The sequence below is a fragment of the Gallus gallus genome, chromosome 7 (assembly GCF_016699485.2).
Source record: "Gallus gallus isolate bGalGal1 chromosome 7, bGalGal1.mat.broiler.GRCg7b, whole genome shotgun sequence".
Taxonomy (NCBI): domain Eukaryota; kingdom Metazoa; phylum Chordata; class Aves; order Galliformes; family Phasianidae; genus Gallus; species Gallus gallus.
The window spans coordinates 1,714,713-1,727,886 of record NC_052538.1 but is presented as its reverse complement, the minus strand read 5'-3'; the positions used below and the strand labels follow the sequence as shown (position 1 = coordinate 1,727,886).

At 37.3% G+C, this 13,174-nt stretch overlaps 1 long non-coding RNA gene across 18 annotated transcripts in view; it reads right to left on the bottom strand.

Moving 5' to 3' along the window:
- LOC101747532 overlaps nucleotides 1-13,174 on the bottom strand; it is a 332,267-nt gene that overhangs the window by 75,469 nt on the left and 243,624 nt on the right. For all 18 annotated transcript variants that reach the window (XR_005861589.2, XR_005861591.2, XR_005861593.2 and 15 more), the window contains one exon: nucleotides 10,416-10,559. This is a non-coding gene — a long non-coding RNA (uncharacterized LOC101747532). The remainder of the gene's footprint in view (nucleotides 1-10,415; nucleotides 10,560-13,174) is intronic.

Below are 13,174 nucleotides of genomic sequence, written 5' to 3'. Positions count from 1 at the left end.
CACAGATGCTCTGGACTGTAGGCTTCTGAACAAAAAGGTTGTGAGATATTTTACTCTCCTTTACCATGTGCATTTACCAGGGTGGTAAGCAACATATAGGACACTAAATTAATAAGAACTGCTAATTAGTCTTACTAAACAACTTATTAAAAGGAGTGGTTTGGAAGCACACTGACTTCCTACACATTAGTGTTCTGCAGGTTACTGGCTCATGAAACCTCTTCCAGTGACTGCACCAGCTTGGTGATCTCTTAGTCTGAAAACCTTAGCTCACAGAGTCTATCAGACGTAGGTCACACACAGTCTTCCTTTTATTTACCATACTAATACTGGCAATAACTTCAAGGTCCTGACCTTAATTTTCAGAGGCCAACAAAAACAAAGCCTGCAATGCAAATCCTCAGTCTCCTCTCTCCTGACAACTCACCTTGGTTATTAAATGGGGGAGGAGAAAATCTGCAGAAGGAAGTTCTTCAGACAACACTATTGCAATTTGATCTATATGGTACATGTCGCTAGGCAGAACCTAGAATAAGCTTCAAGGCTTTTGCTGTTAAAGTGTGCAAGGAAAAGCAGCTGAAGTGAAGAGCAATCACATAACCACCAGGTAGTAATTATTTTTGAAGCAAGCCATAAGAAAGATGAAACCCAAGAAGAACAACATCAGGACCATGTTTTGCAGGCCTTGACCTGTTTGTGCTGGCTAGGCAGAGCTTTTTAAATGGGACTATCAAAAGGAGGAGGAGTGAGGCACCTCCTTATGCTACTCTGAAGTCAGTTCCACTCCCTCCAGGTGAAACCACATCAAATTGCTATCTAGAACGCTGTTCATCTGGGTGACCTTAAAAATCATATCTACACAATAAACAAAACAATTCCAGTACAATTATTTGTAGGAAGACCCTGCCAGGTCAGGGTCATGGACATCTAAAATCTAAATCTGTTAGGAGACATACTATTTCTGAATTGCATTTATTAAATTCAGTAGGAAATCTGGTATTACCAATATAGAAAAAGTGATCCACTTAAGCCAAAGAAAAATCATTTCATTTAAGTCTAATAACTGACAACTAATGCAGCTCAAGCACTGTGTGGTTGGAAACTATATTTCAATTCTGAGAGAGAAGTGAGAATATATTTACTCATACAATAAAGTGATTTAATAAAGACAACTGACTTAAAAAGATATACAATGGCAAGGTATCCTTGATTATTTACAACAAAGGGGTAGGGTTAAACACACTCATCTCCGAGGCCCCATTGAGTCACAATGTTCAGAGTGGACCCCTCTTCTTTTTAAACTCGTTCTCAGAGGAACCTGCGTGCAGCTGAATCCAGTCCTCATCTCAGACTTGTTTAATGGTTTATGTCTAGGTGATTATATGTGCACAAAGATACAACCTTAGCTAAGAAACCTTAAAGCTATTCATCACTGAATGAGGACCTGTATCTGAAAGGTATCAAGCTATAGAGAATCTCTGTGCAGGCATAGCCTTGAAATGCATCCCTACCTGAGGAGAGATCATAGTGTGCAGCTTGCTGTCATGCTGGGGGGCCTTGGTGACTGCTCACTCTTAATGGCCTAAGATGGCTGATGCATAGTCATAGTATACTCAATTGTGTACTAGCACATCATCAAATGGTTCTCAGTTGCTGAACCTTGTGTCTGATGATCATTTTTTTCAGTCCTCCAATTTGAGACAAATTTATGGTTGCTATCTCTCTTCGCAAGACAGTGTTATCAGTCCTGAGCGGGACCTTGGGCTTCTCATTGCCTGTCTGAACGTGGCCTTGTGCACAACAGCCAGGCCAAAGAAGAAACGAGAAGGGGAACAATCAGGACACCATTACACAGTTCACAGCCTATTTCATAAATTCTTGGAAAACAAACTCATTTTTCCACTTAACAGTTTTAAATGGGGAATCGTGGTTTTGATGATTGAACAAGCCTAACTTGCTTGCTTAGTCCAAAATTTCTAAGAAGACTAGGAAAACACACAGTGAAAATGCTGAGAAAATGTATTCTAGACTTGATTTGTTTTGTAGTTTAGTTCTTGAAAAAGAACTTACACTTAGATATTTCAAGGCTAATGAACAGCATGATCTCAAGAGGCAATATCAACTGATAGATGCAGTAGAACCACTAGAAACAATTGCATTATACTGCCAACACTAATACAAATCTTAAAAAAGCAATCTTCGTAGAGACTGTTTTCATACACCCTGTTATAACCCAATTATATCTTAAGTTATCAGCTGATTTAGTTGTTATCAATTTAGAAACCAAGATAAAAATTTAAATTATTGCTCCTGCGGAGCTCCAAGAGCTCTGCTAACACTTGTGTGGTTCTGTTGATTGTTCAGAACAGACTGCACTGACATGAACTGGAACTGAATTGATTACTGAACATGCTACTCCCATTGCTACCCTTCCCAAGAACATCACATAATTTCTCCTTCTTTTAATCACATTCCATTTCTGGAGAGAGACTGATTCCACTTCTAGGAAGAAGAAAAAGAGTTTAAAGAGCATCATGAGCTGCCCTGTTATCAGAATTGATATTGCATCCCAGAGAATACTATAAATGTGCTCATTTAGACACTAAATTATTCTTCCTACTAGCAGAGCAGTTCAAGCAGTGAGTCAAAGCTGAGTGTTTTTGCTCCTTTGTTATTTACAGTTGCCCTGCCAGAAACACATGAGCAGACTGTCACCTTTAACTGAAGGAATATATGAGGTACGCACTACACTGTGTACTGTCACCATCACTTAAAAACGTCTGTGCTTTTAAAAGAAAATAATAAAAAAAGCAAAACAACCAACAACCCAACAAGTCACCACAAAGTAATCGCCTCCTCTTGATCAAATCCAGCCTATGGACTTAAATATTTAGGAAGGGGATGACAAAGAACACATAGAGTAAGAGACTGCATAAAAATTGTTTCCATAGAAATCTTGTCCCCTAAAACAGTGATAGAAATCACCATGGTAACTAACTTGGAGAGTTATGATGGAGATTTGAAATTGCTCCTGGTTTAAGGACCACTGCACGAGCAACTGCATCCCTCTCGAGGAAAAGTTCAAGATGTATGCTTGCACACACACACACAAATTACATAGAATTGCTTAGCAAATTTCTGTGCAAAAATTTAATACAGGTTTAAATGATTTCAGAGCTTTTGTTTCAGTTAACAACATGAAGTGCAAACCAAAACAAATAAAAATAAAAATACACGCAGATCTAGATATGCCAGATATTGTTTGAGAGCACTCTATAAAAATAAAAATCAAGAATTTGGTAGAAGACAGAAATTTCAGTGATTCTATTTTCATTCTGAACAATAGCCATAAATATTTTGGCGCATCCATCTCTTTTAAAGGAATCAGCGTTACCATAGGAATACAGAAACAATTTTTCCCTATTCCTGTGAACCAAACAATGCCAATTATGTCAGCTTCCTTTATATCCTAACTCTACAAGTGTTTTTGGCCTGTTTATTCATATTCATACTATTTTAGGAAAAAAAAAAGCAATCAGGCAGTGACCTCCAGCTGTTGACCACATTTGGGAGGAAAAAAGGCAGCTGATAAGAACGATTAAATAACTCTCTTATCTAAATAATACTTAATTTCTCACAGGAGGTTGCAAAGCCTTAAGGTATAAACAAATAGTTCTTCATTTTCCCCTCATTTTCACAGAATAATTTTGCTGCTGCCATCAGTTTCAAGCACTGACATTCACTCAGAAATCCCATTCTGAGGAAATTTGTGATGTAAGCTAATTTAGATAATTGAAATCGTGGAAGTTATCATGAAGAAGAGCTCTCTTGGCCTTCCTTAACTCCATCCTCCCTGTTGTGTTTAGGTCAGAGACAGGTGAATAACTGCCTATCAAATATTAGCCTGTTTAAAACAAATTTATTTCAAATACAAGGGCTATTTTTGGAGAACAGGCAATATACAACTATGAAGCTTTAACATGTTCAAATCTTCCTGCTTCATAATTCTGTACATAGCATGCTTAAGACTATACATAAGAATCTGAGCATTTCAATGTAATCATAAGACAGAAGATGCGTGTGAACTATTAACTGTGGTGAAACTTAGCATAACACATTTGCTGATCCAATTCCCTTCCTTAACTGAAGGGTAGCCACCCTTCAGAGTCTGAATTTGGGAGCTCTAACTAGTAAGTTAATGAGAGTCTTTACGGTTTTCTAACAGCTGGCTTGTATAGAAAAAAGGATATCTTGGCACAGAGAATTATTTACACCCATGTAATTTCAGCACAACAGATGATTTGCCATGTAACAATAGAAATCTGCAAAATAAGTCATTTGAGAAAGAAATGATTATCCCAGCTTTGGCTGAACTTCTCTTCCATCATTAACTCAACAATCAAGACTGCTGATATGGAAAGGCAGTATTTCAACAGTTCAAGAAAACCTCAATACTTGGCATGCAATCAGCAACAACAAAAACAATAGAAAAACAAACCAACTCATCCCACAACCACCGTGACCACTCTAAAATATATGAATTCATTTTTATGTTATGTAGATGTATTCCTCTAGACTGTTTTTACGAGACATTTTAAATGGGCTGGACATTTTTCTTCATGTCACAGAGGTTTCTACATGTTATCCTCTTGTTAAACGTGACTGGTTGCTAAAATGCTATATTTATGCAACCTAGTTAAATTTTTCTTGCCCTGTGAATTAATGATAATCAAGAAGAGAGAAAATGCAATTGGAAATTTTATTTTGTACTTAAAATAGTTGTTTTGCCTTTCAGTGCCTTTCAGGGTTTTTTTTGTACAGTTTTTCTCTGCTTTAAGGCCATTTGAAACACTCTCGAAATACGAGTTAATAGAAAGAAAAAAACACTTCCAGAAGAGTACTTCTGCTTCCTTCTACAGCACTAGTTCAGATCATGGTCAGAAGGTTTGATAGCAACACTTATGCCATAAAGATGTACAAAGAAAGCAGAGGATTTCTAACCATGGCAGAATGAGTTAAAACCATATTACAAAGACAGATGAAAAAATGAATCAAATTTTTAAATCAATGTCACTGATTAAGGCAGGTGGTTCCTTTCACTTTGTTGCTTTTGTGGAAAACCTCATACCTATGCTGTAGTACATTTGTTCACAATTAATGCCTAGGACAGAAGTGGCTAACTGTAGGTTCATCAACTGCAAAAAATTCTTTAAAAGTTGCAGATTATCTTCAAGAAGTCTGAATTGTTCTGTGGCTGCCTCCATCTCACAGTCTTTGAGAGTTCAAGTCTGGACTGAATCCAACGCAAAGGGAAGCCTTTACCACCAGTCACCTTTTCTCTCATTACCACCTCCTTGATTCTTTTCCCCCTCGATAAAGCTGAGGATTCATTTATCTGTGCAGACCTACGCAGCCACCATCATACAGTTCTTCCTGATGCAGTTCTGATATTGTTGATGGCAACCTTCCTCACCTAGTATAACAAATGGTCATCCAGGCTTTAAATTATAAAGAAGGGAAACAGACTTGGGCCACACTAGACAGAAAAAACATGCTCATTCTTCCACTTCTCTTGAAGGTTAATACGTGTTTTTCACTAATGTGTAAGGGAACAGCAAAGCATCATAGAATGGCTTGGTTTAGAAGAGACCTCAAAGACCATCTAGTTCTAGCCTCCTTGTCTAGTAGACATTCAGGTGGTTGAAATCCCTCATCAAGATGAAAGCCTGTGAGTGCAGTGCTTCTTTTAGTTGAAGCAAGAATGCCTCATCAGTGAGTCTCTGTAGCTCCATAAATCTGGAGCTGCCACCGTGAGAGCCAAAGCACTGACACATTTGAGTCCTTAGCTTATAAGAAACCTTCGTAACTAGGACTTACACTAAGCAAAGTGATTTTTCTTTGAGAGATGTGCCATTCTCAAAGACCTATCTAGAGAGCTGGAAACCAGATAGACTGCATCAGCTTTTTCAGCACAGGACTCATATGTGCCTTTGTAAAAATCCATCGTCTTTCACCCTCAGATTAACGAATGAGCAGAGATGGAAAAGAAACTCTCTCAGCCTCCATAAAATGGTTGCTTCCAGTTAAGCATACATCCATAATCATCTGTTTAGCCAACTGCCATCTTCAGTAAGGTACATGAATCAAATAAAAAACAACAAACATCACTACTACGGAAACAAACACAACAATCACACCTTCTCTACCAACATAACAACCAATAAGTAATGATATCAGCATAGAAAAAATAGATAAAAATCTATAGAACAAGGCTAAAACACATTGTCAGAATATCAGAAACAATGCATTCAAGAGAATTTTCTTGCTGTAATACACTTATAATTAAATACTCTTTGGATGTACCTTCTGAATTCAATAATAGCTCCTCAGGGAGCTTTTCAGAGAGTAAAAGTTACTATGTATTTGGAATTACTCAGATGATTTGTCACCTCACCTTTATATTGCTAAGCTCATCACAGGACCCAATAGGCATTTAACATCATTTCACTGAAGGCTTAATGATATCGCTATGTCATATCCTTTAAAGGAGGTCACATCAAATTTGAAGCCAGCCTTTCACGTCCCCTGCATGAGACTATTAAATCCAAGTGTTTGAAACAAGATCTTATTAAGATTACACAGTAAGACCGGGAATACTACCAAGCATCTTTGAGTCAGCTTCACATTAATGCTGATTTCAAAGATTCACTTGTTGAGCATCTTAATTAGCTAGTCATAGGCCAATAGACTGTTCAGCCTCCTCTCAGCTCAAATTTCCTGAAAGGGTTGACAATTACAATACTTTGTTTTCTTTATGTGCTTAGTTTGGGCTATTTCACTCTTTTCAGTCACCCTCAAAGTATTTCTCAGTAGTAAATCAGCCTACTTCACACTTGACCTGAAATTTGCCATATGTGTGAAGAACACCCTTAAAGTTCTTTACTTCTTGAAATTTAAAAAGAATAAAATTAGCTGTTGTAGACAAGGCAACAATTAAATGGTTGCCTTATGCAGCTACATTAATATCTTCAGTCTGAAGTCTCCAATCATCTCTCATCATTAGCACGAGATTCACCACTTAACTCTCTCCAGAATTTACTAGACAAGGAATTTCCTTCAATATTGTTTCTCATGGGGTTTTTTTTTGTTTGTTTTGTTGTTTTTTTTTTTGTTTGTTTAATATCTTGATTGCAACTCTGACAGAGAGACAGTTCCACAAACACCAAACCTAATTTTCTTTGTGCTTATCTAAACAGAAGCAAAATACATTGTTCATAACAACAAGACTTCTAAGCCTGAATTAGAATCAAAAACAAAATAAAACCCACATTGCAACAAGCACAAAAGCCTTGTTTTATCCACATGGTCAATGTTATTTGCAGCAAACTAGTTCAAATGAAAATCCTAATGACTCAGTGAATGAAAAGGCATGGAAACAGTTTTTCATTTGTAATGCATGGAGTCTACTCACATTTACAGAGTCAAATTTACAGAGTCTACTCACAGGTATGCATTTTCAAACACAACTCATTACACCTGTAACTTCTAACTGTGCTCTGTTCTTCACTCCAATACACACCTCAGCAAAAACCTTTAAAACTAAAGATGTTGCTTGCTATTCAGTACCTTGACAACTCACTACTTTTGGTGATTTAGTCCTCAAAAAAGGAAAAAAAAAGGAAAAAAAAAAAAGCAAAATTCATGAAGAGAACAAGATAAAGCAACTCTTCTCTTATTAACCAAAATCCAAAGTCTTTTTGTCTTCAGACACAATTCCCAGAACCTTTACATCATCTGAAGGATCTGCAAGGACAGTGCTCTGATTTCCATATCTTATCTGGTGACAGATATTCTCAGTGATATCTGTTTTGGTTTATCCCCTCCGGACAAGTACTGAATACCCACAGGAACCTTAAGACTGAATCTTAAGGTCTTCACTTGCTGGGGACATACTTCTAGGGCTCTATTTCCATAATCACTAATTCATTAATTCATTCTGCCCAATTAAGTGAATATTTACATTTCCTATGGAAACTCAGGGGGGTTAGAACAGGTTCATTAGGATAAATTAAAAAAATTCATTTCTCCCTAGTCTAAAATAGCTCAACTCTAAAGGATGAACTAAGTGTCTTTAGAAATTCGGTATGTCTCCGTTTCTTCAAAGTGAGAATTCAATTCTTCATTTAAATCCCCTGTCAGAACCATAAGTAGTTTGTGAAAAGTAGTTTGCGCTGCTGAAGGCAGCACAGCCTTTTCCTGTGCATCTTGTTTTATCTTTTATTGTCTTACATTTGTTTTAGAAAAAAAAAAAATCAAAATACTACTTCAAGAGAAAGAAATTCACTTATAAAAAAATATTTTCTAATCTTATATTTCACAAAAAAAAAAAAATAAACTGCAAAAAAAAAATCCAAAAAAATCAATTTCTAGTTGTACTTTTGTTTTGATCAGCCAATCCTCTCTTTCAACGTATTCCCAGATGTGGAGAAGGAATTAAATCCGTCAAAACAGACCAGCACTTATACGGAAAAAATGCTTCTACAAACGCTGTATGCTCACATTACAGAGTAACTATCCAAATTAGACACAACACTTCTAAAACCAAGTAGAGGCCAATCAAATGCACCTGAAAGACATTAAATTTCTCTTTGATCAAGCTACACTGACTACCTAATTACACAGAAAAATTATTGCTGTCTAATGGAGAAAATAAAAGGAAGAAAGTTAATCTAGGTTCCCAATTAAATGTTTCTCTTGGGATTCAAGAAAGCAGTTCTGTCAGTTTTATCTGAGAGTTCTACATCATGCCAGGCTTCTTTACTTGAGCAGCTGGAGATGGTTCCAACAAAACCCAGCAGAATAGCACTTCACCTCTTGTCATTTTGAACTAGCTTGTGAAAGTCTGATAGTTTTCGCAGAAGCACTTTGTATGGGGATTGAATTTCACAAGGCAAACATTCTTTTTGAACTTTCACAAGAATGGGTAGGCACATTTTGGATTTAAGAGCTTCTGACCAACTCTCCAATTAGTAGGCATGCATCCTGACCAGAAAGCTGAATCAATAACTGCTGTGTGGCCCCAAGACTAAATATGTTCTTATTCAGTATGAAGGAGGAATATATATATAATTCTTGCATGATCAAAAGATATAATGCTTCCAAAAGATGTCTTAATGGACCATTAGTTCCTCATCACAACTTTTGGTTACAAATTCTATAAGGGCAACAGAGGGGGAGGGAAGGGGAAATAAATATTCTTTTCTATATATTCTGTATCCCCTGAACAGGTTAAAAAAAAATAAATCCACAGGATGTAGTAGTAATGTAAAATAACTTTAGCTTAGCATTAATCAAGCTTAATGGCTTGATACCCATTCACAAATAACAGTTGTGAGATGCTAGCACAATATGTTGTGTTTGTTGGCATGTTCTACAGAGTTACCAATAAGAAAAGAAAGCACAGTTGCATACATGACAAAAAGAATTCCATACTGATTATAACAAGGCATGAATCTTCTGAGGGCAAGCCATTTTTGTCCTGTACTGGACAATTAATGTCATTAAAGAAAGTAGAATTAATAGCTCTCATTAAAAGCATCTGGAGAATTTCAGAGCTACAACAACTGTGATCAACCCCCAATGCTGAAGTAGAAGTCAAGGTTACATCCTTTACTCCTGCCTTCAACTTTTGTTATATTAGCTTTTACTTACTAAGTTACAAAGTCGCTGTGTCACACATAGGATCATAGAATGGCTTAGGTTGGAAGGGACCTCAAGGATCAAGTTTCAAATCCTGGCCACAGGCAGGGTTACCAACCACTGTTTCATGTACTAGATCAGGTTGCGCAGGGCAACCTGATGCAGCCTTCTACAGACTGAACAGGTGCAGCTCCTTTAGTCTGGCTTCACAGAAGATGTGCTGCAGCCCTAACACGGTTATGGAAAAACCTTAACTATAATCCTTATCAAAGATAATCACAAACAGTATATTTACTGTGTTAGAATACTGATTACCTGGAATTGTCTTATGGTGATAATCATAGAACAGAATATCCTGAGTTGGAACAGACCCTCAAAGATCAAGTCCAACTCCTGTCTCCACACAGGACCACCCAAAATTCAAACCTTATAACTGAGAACATTGCCCAAACAATTCTTGAGCCCTGGCAGCTCAGGGCTGTGCCATTCACCCTGGTCAGCCTGTTCCATGCCCAGTGCCCTCTGATGCAGAACACCCTTTCCTCACATCCAGCCTGACCCTCCACGGCACAACTTCATGCTGTTCCCTCAGCACGCATGATCTCAAAGAGCTCTAATTAATAAGATTTATAAGAGTTTTTAAAAATGGCAACAACAGGCGGCACATAAAAACTTCAGAGAACACTTGAACTTTACAACCAAAATAGCTGTCTTACCTTTTGAAATCACAGTCTGAGCCTCTTGACCAGCAGAATTTATGCAGTGCTCAAAGTTTTAAGGGGAAGACTCGCGCACAGTGCTTGTGTATAGAGAGATCCTACATCAAGAAGCGAAGGAGCAGCAGTTCTGATCTTCCATATCTGAAAACAAACAGATTAACAGAGCCTGCATCATCTTTACCACAACTTTCTGTAAACCTCTTGCCAAGAGCAAAGGTTAATTTTTCTACAGCTCAGCAGTGCAAACTTCTCTCGGATACGTGAGACTATTGCTAAGTTGTAAAAAAAGACTCGTGAGAAACTTGAGAGAGCTAAGCAAGGAAGAAAGGTAAAACTACAGGGAAAGGTGAGACTGCTCTGACCGTGGTAGCTAACACCTCCTGAATTCAGGAGGCAGAACAACAGAATGAGGTGTAAAACCATATGGGGGGAAAAACATCAAGTTGGAAGACAGCAACTCACTAACTGTGAGATTCAGCCCATTTCAAGTACAGCAGTGAGAAAAACAACATAGCTTCTCTTCATATATATGTGAAGATACATAAACGAATCAGCTGAGAAAGAGACTGCTGCAACAGTCTCATACCCTAGATATTTCCTTTCTATACCTGGGAGAAAAGATGAAGCTATATCAAACATTCTGGAAATAAAGTTTCTGATGTTGAATTGGCAAGAGAGTACTAGCTTTGATTTAATAACAAAATCTAGAGACTTTATTTAAAAGTAAGAGAGTAGGACTTGAGCTTAACATCCATTAGAGCAAAAAGTCAAATACTCTTCCATTTTAATTATTTAAAATCATCATTTTGCAATGCACTATTTTAGAAAATTCATAGTTTTTCTTCATTTTATTGAGAACAATAGCCATCTAGCAGAAGAACCTGAATGTTGATATAGCATAAAAAAAAGTAAGAGAAGGGAGCATTTCCTATAAAACTATTCGCCACCAAAATTCCAAAAAGCATCTTAAATCTACCATTCGTATGCCTATTAACTCTTTCATGGTGACATATAGCAATTTAAGCACTTCAGAAATGGGAAAGCACCTAAGAGATTGGAAAGACAGTCTTGTGAAATTTCCAGAAGTAGCTGCAAAATAGATGATGCATCCCCAAAAGAATCTTGTGGGAGAAGATAGAGCATTGAGTACTGAGTACAAACTGTGCCTTAAACTTATGTTTCTCAAGGTGACTAAAAACCAGCCAATTTATTTTCACTGATCAAGCACCCTTCAATGACACTTCACCAAAACTGCAAAAAAAAAAAACCCCACCAGACAAATTACCTCCTCTAGACCAAATATTACTGGGCATGAAACAGCATCAGTGGTATAAAATGGTATGAGCATTTCAAACATTATTTCTCAACAATTTAGAGAAAACATCTATATGTAATACATAAAAGATCAAAAAAAAAAAAACCTCAAACCTGATGTACCAGCCAAGGAGCACTCATGAAATACTTTCTAAACCTCTTTCCCCTACAAAGGTACAATATCATTTCCCATTTACAGGCAGAGCAAGTCACGACCGTCAAGTAAGTTTTAGGTGCAACTGTGCAAAGATCAAGCTTTCACATGTTCTTTAGTATATATAACCATTTTAATCTCCTTTAATGTATGTGTATATATGTATACACACACACACAAATATATATTAGTATTAATAATTAATATATATATAATTATATATGTATTAGCATGAAAGAAGTGCTCTACTGTGCAGTGTCAGAGCACTGGAAGACATTGCTCACAAAGGCTGTAAAGTCTTCTCCATGGAGATTTTCAAAATCTGCCTACACAACTGTTCTAGATGCCCTTGATTGAATAGGGGGATCTGGTAACCTCCAGAAGTCCCTGCCAACATCAGTCATTCTGAAATTCCAAAATGGAATTCAACATCCTCACATAATGAACTACAAAGATTTCCTGTGTTTAAGTTCAACCATAATCCTAAATTTCTTTACCCAGAAAACTGAAGCTATATTAATGTATTTCTCATCAGCTAGCAGGGAAGGGAAGAAGGTAAGAAGTGCAAGAAACTTTCCCATTATTTCACAAATACAAGCAAGGAAGAGCTGAAGCATGTATCCACAACAAAGTTCACATCTTCATATGAAACTATCCTCCCCTGCCTCACTATTTCTCAAGTTGGAGTTATGGCACTCCCTACGCTCCAAGGCTCTCATTAAGGTGCACAACATGATGACTTGCCGCCAGGCAACCACCTGTCCTGAGCAGAGCTGCAAAGAGCCCATGTAAGAAACGGTTTATGCTCACCTAACAAACATACTTGTGCATTATCTTCCATCTGTTATCACCACAAACCAGCAGCAATAAATGCTTGAAGAACATTAAGTGGATGCTTCTAACAGCTTTCCTTACTGTTTATCAAAGAAAAATGCAAACTTGAACTCCCTGGATTTAATGCCAGATCCTGGGGAAGACTCACTCCTCATTCTTCTCACACTTCTCCTTCTTGCTGCCTGCTTTCTCCAGATCAATGACCACAAAGAACTTCCACATCTCAACTAGCCAACACTCAAGGCAATAGGCCTTTTTTGGGAAAAGCTAGGAGCACATCACAGGGAATGTAGAGGAAAAAGCCTTTTCTTTAAAAAAAGTTTCAGCATTAGGGTTTCATTAGAGCAAGAGTTCAGTTTTAGTATTTAGTTTATGTTGTGACTACCAGAATTAAGGAACAAGCTAGAGGTTATCCTAATTTAACTTGGTCACTCAGGAATTGTCTTTGCAGTAT